We start from the raw sequence: 10,591 nt of genomic DNA on the forward strand, positions 1-10,591 counted from the left end.
AATTATGTATTAAGTTCTTATTTCTTAAATTACTTAATGTGTGAGTCTTTTATTAAATTATTTCGGTTATTAATCGTATTAATTTATTACTTATAATAAAATTCACGAAACTAATGGATGATATTCAGTGAAAGATAACTATACTAAAGTTTGAAAATTTAACTGTACTTCAATATTACAAATTTATTAAAATTAATGCAAAAATGTTTTTATTTTAATCGAATTTATCTTAATTACAATAAATACACGATCTTACTTTAATGATTGAATAGATCCAAAACTTGTAAGATAGCCTCTCTTCCCGCTAAAAATCAAAAATTAATGTGTAATCAATTATCACAAGTTATGAAGCTTTTTAAAGAAATATGGTTATTTTAGAAAAATATTACATCTTAAAATAATTTTAATTTGCATTCATAAGTCTTTACATCATCTCTAAAATAATGTTATATTTATTGTATGAAAGAATATAACATTATTTTAGAGATGATATAAAGACTAAATTGAATAATAGCATATTATAAATTAATGAACAAGTTAGATTACTAATAAATAAATGCCCATCTTTTTCCAGCGGTTCTCACTGAACCATATAATTTATGCGTACTTACCGAGAGCTGGCTTAACCCCTCAATCATATGACATAGATAATTTTCTGAATAGGCTGGGATTTTTCTGGTTTCGAATTAATATTTTTGTTTTTTAATCAATTGTACAAACAGAATTCAATTGAAAAATAAATCTCACGTAGATGTTTATTTTATTAACCAATAAAAACATTCAGTTTTCACAATCAAACTTTTGTGATTTATAAGATGTTTCCATATCGGTAATTCTAAAAACTAAACTTTGATTTTATAATTTATGTAAATTTATAAAATATGCAATTCTTATAACCTAAGAAGCCAGTTAAATTATAACAAATATAGCAATTTGGATCTATTTAAAAACCTTTTTTTTTTCCAATGATTTTTAAATAGGTCCAAGTAGTTTTAATATGTATTATTATTACGTTAGATATTAGTTGTAGAGTTTAGCGGTATAGTTAAACTTATTATTCTTGTATTCGCATGAATAAAATTATATAAAACTTAAAAAAGAAAAATTATTAAAAACGATATATGAACAACATTAAATTTTGCGAGAAGTTTTTTTTACATTCACTTTCTCATCTACTCTTAGTTCTCTAATAAAAATATTGTATGCGAGTTTTCAAGATGGAAGAATTTTATTGTATAAAAACAATACCATTTATCACGAAATAGTAATTTACAGTTTCAAAATTGTATTTGTTTAATAAAGTACATTTATTTTTTTAAATTAATTATTATTTATTGAAATTTTGATGCAAAATGTAAAAACGTAACGAATTTTTACTTGTTAGATATAGAAATTTACTTCGATATTTTATTCAAAAATTATTCTTTCATTAATCATATTGATATTATGTAGGCCTATATAATACTAATTTACAAAGAAAAATATACGTTAAAATCTTTTCATAAAATAAAGCAATAAAAAAAAATATGAATAAATTTTAATTTACTTTATTATCTTATTTTATGTGCAGAATTTCAAAAATTAAATATTTATAAGGTATTTTAATCCAGAGGTATTTAATGACGGTATTCCTTCATTTCTTTCACTTAATCAGTTATAGAGTTAGTTTACTGTAGTTTGCAACATTGAATGGAGCATATATTTATCAAGCATAAGTCAATTAAATTGATAGGTCTTTGAATAATAGTAGTTATTAACGTATCAATCTTAATATTAGGTTGATATTTATAATGCTCAATTAGAATATTATTTTCTTTAATATCTACAATTAATTAGCCAGATTACAGCCTGATTAAAATCTCTTATTTAGTTTCAATTAATCAATTTTCTTTTTATAAAGAAAAACTTATCTATTTACTTCAAAACTAGTTTTAAAAGTTGCAAGTGTTGACACTAAAATTTATGTTTTTCTGCTCGTTTAATAAAGTAAATGATAAAATTGAAATGTGGTTGACGTTTTTTTAAGAAAAAGTTCACAATACAGTAAAACCTGTCTACGTGAATAAAACGAAAACGTTCTTAAACGGGAGACTTCAGTACGTTACGATTCCGGTTACGCACGTTTAACTATTGTAAGTAAACAAATTACTTATTGTATGAACACGTTATAATTAGCTTATTTTAAATTTTTCCTGGCTAAAAACAAAATTCATTTAACACTAATGCAATACATGCAATACGTGAATTGATGTTATTAGTTTTTATATGTTAAATAATAAGTATATATATTTTATAATTATCCACTAATAGTTCTCCAGGATAAATTATGGCATTATCTTGTCACATTACAAAACAAATTTTATCATAATTTTTTCTTTTGACTTTAATTGTAAAACTGGTTTGGCACGCTTATTATTTTATTGACTTAAAAATCTTTAATACGAATCTCTAAGGACAAATATCTTTTTTAATGAATAAATTCTAAATTTATTACAAACTAGCAGACCCCGCCACGCCTTGTTGTGGCTCAAAATGTATCTATTATAGGCCTAAATGTATAACACTTCCTCCCTGGGAGAAAATTTTTCGAAAAATTTCTTCTTAGTGTACATTCTCTTGACGTACCCTATTAAAACGAAATCAAAAACGCAAAAACCCGCATCTAAAATAGTATAATAGAAGCCAAGTTTTTTATAGTAAGCCTTAATCCTGTCCCTCTCCCCCGCGGGGGGAATATCGAAAAATCCCTTCTTACTGTACATTCTGTTGACGTACTCTATTAAAACGCAATCAAAAACGCAAAAACCCGCATCTAAAATTTTATAATAGAAGTGAAGTTCTTCACAGTAAGCCTTAATCCTGTCCCTCCCCCCCCGGGGGGAATATCGAAAAATCCCTTCTTAGTGTACATTCTGTTGACGTACCCTATTAAAACGCAATCAAAAACGCAAAAACCCGCATCTAAAATAGTATAATAGAAGCCAAGTTTTTCACAGTAAGCCTTAATCCTGTCCCTCTCCCCCCAATGGGGTAATTTCGACATGTATTCGACAGCCTATGTCCACCCTGAGGTTCCATTCTAAATATTGGTGAAAGAATTTTTGAAATCGGATGAGTAGTTTTGGAGATTACCTGCTGCATACAAACTAACATACAAACATTACCTCTTTATTATATTAGTATAGATTTTTATGATTCAAAAATGATTAGTTGTTTTTTCTTTAATATTTTCCAAAATTTACATCTGTAATTTTAATAAATCAATGTTAATAATAATAGTAATAATAATAATATTTTAATGCTGCATACAAGCATTAAATGTAAGTTTTTGCAGATAGGAAATTTCAATACATTATAAAAATGATTTTTACCATGTATAAACTTTTAGCCTGTAAAAATATATGAAAGTGTATTTTGAATTAATTAGATTGATGGGATAAGGCAATTCAAGGCATGGAGATCTATCAAAAAGGTCCTCTCGATGCTTCATATGCAGGACCGTCGAGAGGAGAAAGTTAGAGATTTTTCCCGAGTCTGAAGAAAACATAGAGTTGTTCCTATCCTTATAAAATTAATATTATTTTTACTAACAGAATGTAAAATTTTCATTTGTTCAAAATATATTGGAAAAAAGTCAAATCCAAGATGGCTAAGGGGCTGCTCTATTTTTGGGTCCCAGAGAAGCTCTCCACTGGTCTGCTCCCAAACATTTCTCACGGAAAACTGGTTCTTGTTTAGAAGGATTGTGTTCAAATTGAGATTGATATATCTCTTTTTTTTATCATTTCATTGATATTATAATGACGAATATCAATCAAACTGATTTGAATTTATTCCTTACTCTAAGGATTTAATCGATTTATTATATGTTAAAGCTGATTGTAACCTCTGGTTATGCATGCGATCTCCAACATATGGCAGAAAAGATTTAATACTTTTCTATGAAAAAATTCGTTAGTCTCTCTGGATTACTATTCTCTGCTCTAAATTCTTCATTCTAAATTAATTAATCTATTTCGAATTGTTAAATTTGACAGAAGCTGATGGGTTAACTATCTACCTTTAGCCTAAGTTACTTAAAGAAGTGATTTCACTGTGAAGATCTTGGACTGAATTAAATTTAATTTCTCGGTTAAAGATTGTTTATGTTACGTCGCTGTGTTTTCGAATTTGTGAGATAGTTAGCCTCATGCTCCTCCGATTCGTACAGCCATGATTTATTCCATATCGTAGAAACGGTTGATGTACTTAACAAAAACATAATAAGTACTGAACTACTGTATTATGACAGTCGGAAAATCATGATGTAATGTCAAGAAACTGGCATTTTTTTGTAAATTCTTCAAACCTGTTAAGAGGACATTTTATATTTTAATAACACAGCTGTCTTAATAATAGTAATTTATTATAAAAATTTTCCTTTTACCGTTTATCTATTCTTCTTTTTTAAATACGGAAGAAATGATGTAAACGATTATATAGGCTTAATTTTTATTCATGTTTAAAAGTTGATTTGAGATAAGCTTAACTAATGGTTAACAAAGAAAAATCAATTATTTATAGTTTATTTTATATTTTCTGTAATGATAATCAATTTCAAGAATTTTATTAAACAGAATCGACATATAACCATTAAATATAATTTAAAACATTTTAAAAAGTACTATGAATGTATGTTTTTTTAATCCGAAATTAAGTTCGGTAGACTATCATTACAGCTTTCAGGTTAGACACTTCTTTTATTGTTTTCACATATGCATTTCGGACTTATATAAATGCTAAGCCCCTCTTCAGTGCAATATTTAAAATTGTCACACTTATACGATACATATGGTTCTGTGTTCTAAAACCACGGTGTATAATGGGTAACCTTGGAAAGATTTTTTAATACAGCCATTAAAAGCACCATAAATACACTTTCCAAACATTTATACGGAAAACTTTTATATTTTTCAACATGTGCTCATAAATTCTTATATAAGTACAACTTTTAAAGAATATGTATTTTCTACAATATAACGTTGCAGTAAATAATTTCACAATATGGTTCCATATTATATATACTGTATTGTGGAATTTGTGGAGTGGAAATATATTCCTCTCACAGATCTAAACTTCTGTACAAAATAAACTTTAACAGCTCAAAACTTATGATAAAATTTACCTTTTTGTTCTTCTGAACATTTTGCACGGAATTTATTATAAGAAAGATGAAAGACCCGAAATTCTCCAAAGTTGATTCGACAAGTATGTAGCCAGTGCCGATTAAGTCATCTGTCATACAATGGCACTTGATATTGTGTATTGTATGTGAGAACAGTATGAAACCCTCTATAATTGGTTGGTTAGTTGTTTTTTTCCTATACGGCAACGGGATACACGAAAAACTGGCCTCTATTTAGGTGTCACTAACGTAAAGATCCGAAATTCTCCACGTTGCTAGCCAATTGGAAAAGTGCGAACTCACGAGCAACTACCGGTGTTCAGTGGTTTCATCTACTCAGCCACTAGTGAACGCGAAACCCTATGCTGCTATCACTTGTTCAGATTACACTTAAATCGTGGTATGGTCACATCTCTCGATGATTGAGCCAATAAGTAACAATTATTCATACAGTATTTCGCATCAGTTGTACTGATATATCTATATACTGAATAAATACAGAAAATAATATATTTTAAAAACAAATAACTTTTATATACGATACATGTTTAAGTATTTGTTTAATTTATCTATTTTCTATAAAATTTAAATTTAACAGCATAAAAATTAAATGAAACTTACCAATTTAAACGAATGTAAAGGTAATAGTTTCCAAACGCATGTTTATGTCACGCACAGAAGACAATCTTTAAGAAACTAATCAGAAACTTGTCAGCTAACTAGTTTAAGAAAATCGAGAGTCGCCAAGGTTAAAGTGATATTGAATGCAATACTCCATCAGCAACATACAAATCTACCTTTTATTGTTTTCTAAATAAAAGAAAAAACGTAACAACGAGTTGCGTAACTTTCCCGGCTGTTATGAGATTTTACTTTCAAAAAATAAACTTTTATATTATTAATCATACTACTGATAAATAAATTGTGAATGGATCATTTGTTATGATCCATTCACAATTTATCCTCTCCAATTTCCTCAACCTCTATCTCTCCAATTTCCTCGACCTTTCACCACCGAAATTTAACAGCATCAATGCCATTTATATACAAGCTACCACGCCAAATTTCGTTTCTTTAACTTTATCCTATCCTGAGATATTGAACAAAGTAGACATACACACACAATTTTTTTTTTTGCTTTTTTTATACTTTTTTGGGGTCAGGAGATTTTAAAACGTGAAGATTTGCAAAAACTAGGAAGGTCAAATTTGACACGATTCCAATACTTTTCCATTTTATATATGATTAACGTCCGGTAAATATAATAATTTTTTACCTTCAGAATGACTATAATAGAGATGAAAAATTATACATTTTCTACGTTAAGTTTTAATTATTTAGTAGTCTACAATTTTATTAAATCTAAATAATAATTACTGTATATATAATATAAACGAGCAATTATTTATTGTGACATCTTCACAATGCCCGGCTGCAATTATTAATCATATTTTAATTTAATTTAAAATATATGCTCTCCACCTCAAATTACTAATAGCTTGCCCCTGTACATCATACTTCCATGCTAGCAATAAAATCGTGCCAATCATCTATCTAACTTCTTTCAGGGAGAAATTCTTGAATTGAAATAACGTGACTTCTGGTACAACTCACTGAGCTTATCTAGAGTTAAGTTTACGATTTCAATTTAAAAGCCTACATTGATAAACTTACCAAACGAGTTCCTTTCATTAAAACAATTTTCCTCCTCTCGATTGTATAAAAACTTTTAGAGCCTGTAAATTATCATTTAATATTAAAATATTTGCATAGTATTATGATATATCCTGTTATATAGCTGCAGGAATGAATAGTTTAACATAAATTAATTAAATTTTTTATGCTAGAGAAGATTACTTTAAAACTTTGAAGTGCAAAATTATTTTTACATAGACGATAATTTTATCTAACAAATTAGTTTATGTCAATATTTTGCAAACTGTTGCACTCAAGCACTAGACAACTTTCGATATATTAATAAAAAATAAAATATAAAAGACTAGCAATAATGCTAATAAAATTAAAAATGATAATAGAAAAAGTAATTATTGTAGAATGCTTATACTACCATGCTTATACTACTTATTCAAAGTAATACAGTTGCATGATATAAAGAGGGATTCCGTTTCCAGAGGGCTGAATAGAAAGCCTAAAATCTCTTATTAAAGTAGAAAAGTTTTAAATTTTTTTTCAGTGGAAAGTACAAAGTATTTGAAAGTACGAGTTATTTGAAAGACGAATATGCAAAAGTTGAGGACAGCCTGTACATATATTTTAACTACATTATTACTATCCTGGCTGTTATATAACAGCCGGGAAAGTATGGCGATCGGTCAAAAACATGACCCTCCTTCCACTTTTGTGCTCAGGGAACCTTGAAACGTGGAGAAATACAAAACATTTGGGGTTTTTCTGTATGTATAGATGTTAGTTAATGTGTGTGTGTGTGTGTGTGTGTGTGTGTGTGTGTGTGGTGGAGGTACGATTTTGTTTGTCCTCTTTGATACTTAATAATTCCTGTGCTTTTTGTGAAATATTTCTGAAATTTTTTATTTATTAGGGGGATTGATGCTATTAAATTTTGGCGATTAAGGGATGGGGAGATAAAGGGATTCGTGTGTATCTCGAGTAGATTCGGACTTAATGACGATTTACTAGTTATTAGCATTTACAATTTTTTTTTTTTATAAAACTTATCCCTACCTTTTAAATTAATTTTCTTGCCATTTTATAATAGTTAAAACTATAAAAAAATGTTTATAATAAAATATGATAACAGATGGCGTCACCGAATGTTTCCGGGAAAGTTAAGCAACTCGTTGCTGTATTTTTTAAACGAATTATTGAACGGAACTCTTCGTAAATTAGAAAGTATTTTGTCTGCGATCGAAGTTCAAAGGAACCGAAGAACAACTAAGCATTTTTTTTTTTTGCAAATACTATATGTAGAACTAGATAAGGTCGATCGTGAAGAAGCCGGAGTTTTCAATGGATCGAAATATTCAAGATCATATTTTTCCACGTAAACTCTATAGGTGATATAATTCGGATCATACGAGTATTTCTTTTCACTTAAGCTCTATGGGCGGGTTGTCACTTGTAAGATGGTCGCGCGCTACATGTCAACCGAGTTTACGATTGCTATCAATTTACACTTATCTCTACGACAACTTTTTATTTTGATCATTACGACGGGCATTTAACATGCACGATGTCGTGACAAAAGTAACTTTTTAAAACTCGCACATATGTGTCCACAGGCCGCGCATAGGCGTGTTTTATCCGATCATTGGAGTTGATAGGAGACTGGCTACACACATGGGTGTTTTAAACGTTTCTTGACTTTTTGTCGGCTATGAAGACTGACATGCACATCACTCCGTACCTGCGGGTTTTAAACTGCTTTAGAGTTAACGTTAGAAGCATATCACATTTATGTTTTTGTATTAAGTCGAAACAGAAGCATTTAAGCTGTGGAGTTCAGTTTCCTTTACCTAGAAAATACCTAGTACAAAGAATTGACAAATCTAGTATTATTGGAAAACAGTTTTCTATCATTAGAGTACAGGCAAATCTGCTTTTTTAGCAGCATTGTGCATGTGCATGTCAGAAAGTATTTTGTTTGTGATCAAATTTTAAAGCAACCGCATGAACACTAATTTCATCACACATTACAAAATTCCGGCTTCCTCACGACATTAATCTTATATCACTTACATTGGTCCTTATTCTATCTATAGACTAAGGTATTCGAGGTCAAAGTTCGTCATGTAAAATCTTTGGCCGATTGCCGGTTGTAAGCTGGTCGTGCTCTACATGTCAATCGACTTTCCGACTGCTGTCAGTTTGCATTTATTTCAACGACAACTTTTTATTTTAGATTTTCTTTCACACAGTTTTAGTATTCTAAGCTGCTGAAGTCAGTTTCGTTTTCTTGGAAAATGCTAAGTACAGTACATGATAACATCATATATATTAATATAGCTTGTTGGTTATCATAAATTGATTTGTTTGTAATGTTACCGGTAAAGGTACACATGTAACAAAATACCTTACATAATTTTTAGTTTTTGTACTACTAAAAATTGTCTTTATTCTTCTGTAGCTATAAACATACGTAAGCAGTGTTTATATATTGATACTAGTGATGTAACGAATATTCGGTTACTATTCGGTATTTGGCCTATTCGGCCTATTTTTCACTATTCGGCCGAATACCGAATATTTAATCACTATTCGGCCGAATATCAAATACCTAAAGGCAGGAGTAGTAAATAACAAAAACACAGTAAATTAATCATTTTGGTATTTAGATTTAATGTTATCGAGTTAGTGTTGTTTGTTTATATTTATTTATAACTTGTAACATGCACAAAATAAAAAAAAAAATAATATTAGTCACATGTATTCACAATTTATAATTACAAGGATCAGCACACGTACACACCTATTCGTTCGAGAATCGTCGCACATCCGAGGGTCTGACCCTGCCTATTCTTCTTTTTAAGCGCTCGTCTTTGCTCTTCCCTTTCTCTTTCCTCTATCGCTCTAATCCACGTATGCCTGTGCATACATCATAATACGCGCTCACGATACTTTCGATTCGTCACTTTTCCGTCGTAGAGTTCCCATTTTACAATTACGTGACTCAGCCTGGTGATAACGGAGAAAAGAGACAGATAGGACGTCGATATAAGTCACAGTTATGATTTCACAGATTCGAGACAGCTTGATAGCCCGAACGGCCCCAGGCTTTCGCCCGTGCACGCTAAGTGACTTTCATTACAAGCATTTAGCTTTCCGAAGTCTATGACAACAATTGTTTGGCATTGACGGCCGCGAATTTCGCGCCAATAAGCTGCCTCGACTTGTTCGATTATGTTATCAACTCAATTTCATATTTATTTTCACATTTTCACTTCGCGGTCCTTCTCTGTTCTTTTTCCGTTATTTACACGTGTAGGTCATTTCATTGTTATCCACATTTGATATCATCATTTATCACATACTTCCATGAAACTCTTGTCTGTCCGCTACAACTGCCAAGAATTAACGCGATTGGCGAAGCGTAGTGACAGCGGGCCAATAGAGAGCAGGGTCCTTGCCATAATGCGGTTTGCGCGCCAATTTTCGTCCGTGCGTTTATCAAGCCGAATAGTTTGGCCGAATATTCGGTATTCGGCCTCAGGCCGAATATACTATTCGTTACAACACTAATTGATACATATCTGTGTGAAGTAATCTTTGCACAAATTCGAAACAGGAAGATATATAAATTAAAAACTAAATATGCGAAAAGTTCTTTTCTACAAGTAACAATTAAATCGATTTGAAAGATGGCTTTCTGTTACCTGGCGCCGTGGCTTAGTTGGTTAAAGCGCCTGTCTAGTAAACAGGAGATCGCGAGTTCGAATCTCGCCGGTGCCT

General features: G+C 30.4%; 1 non-coding gene across 1 annotated transcript; it reads left to right on the forward strand.

Annotated features, from left to right (window-relative positions):
* Positions 1 to 10,517: 10,517 nt before the first annotated feature.
* On the forward strand, positions 10,518 to 10,591 carry Trnat-agu. Its single transcript has one exon. It is a non-coding gene; the product is annotated as a tRNA-Thr (tRNA).

This window comes from Centruroides sculpturatus, unplaced genomic scaffold (genome assembly GCF_000671375.1).
Source record: "Centruroides sculpturatus isolate CEXI.00-Female unplaced genomic scaffold, Cexi_2.0 scaffold525, whole genome shotgun sequence".
NCBI classification, from domain to species: Eukaryota; Metazoa; Arthropoda; class Arachnida; order Scorpiones; family Buthidae; genus Centruroides; species Centruroides sculpturatus.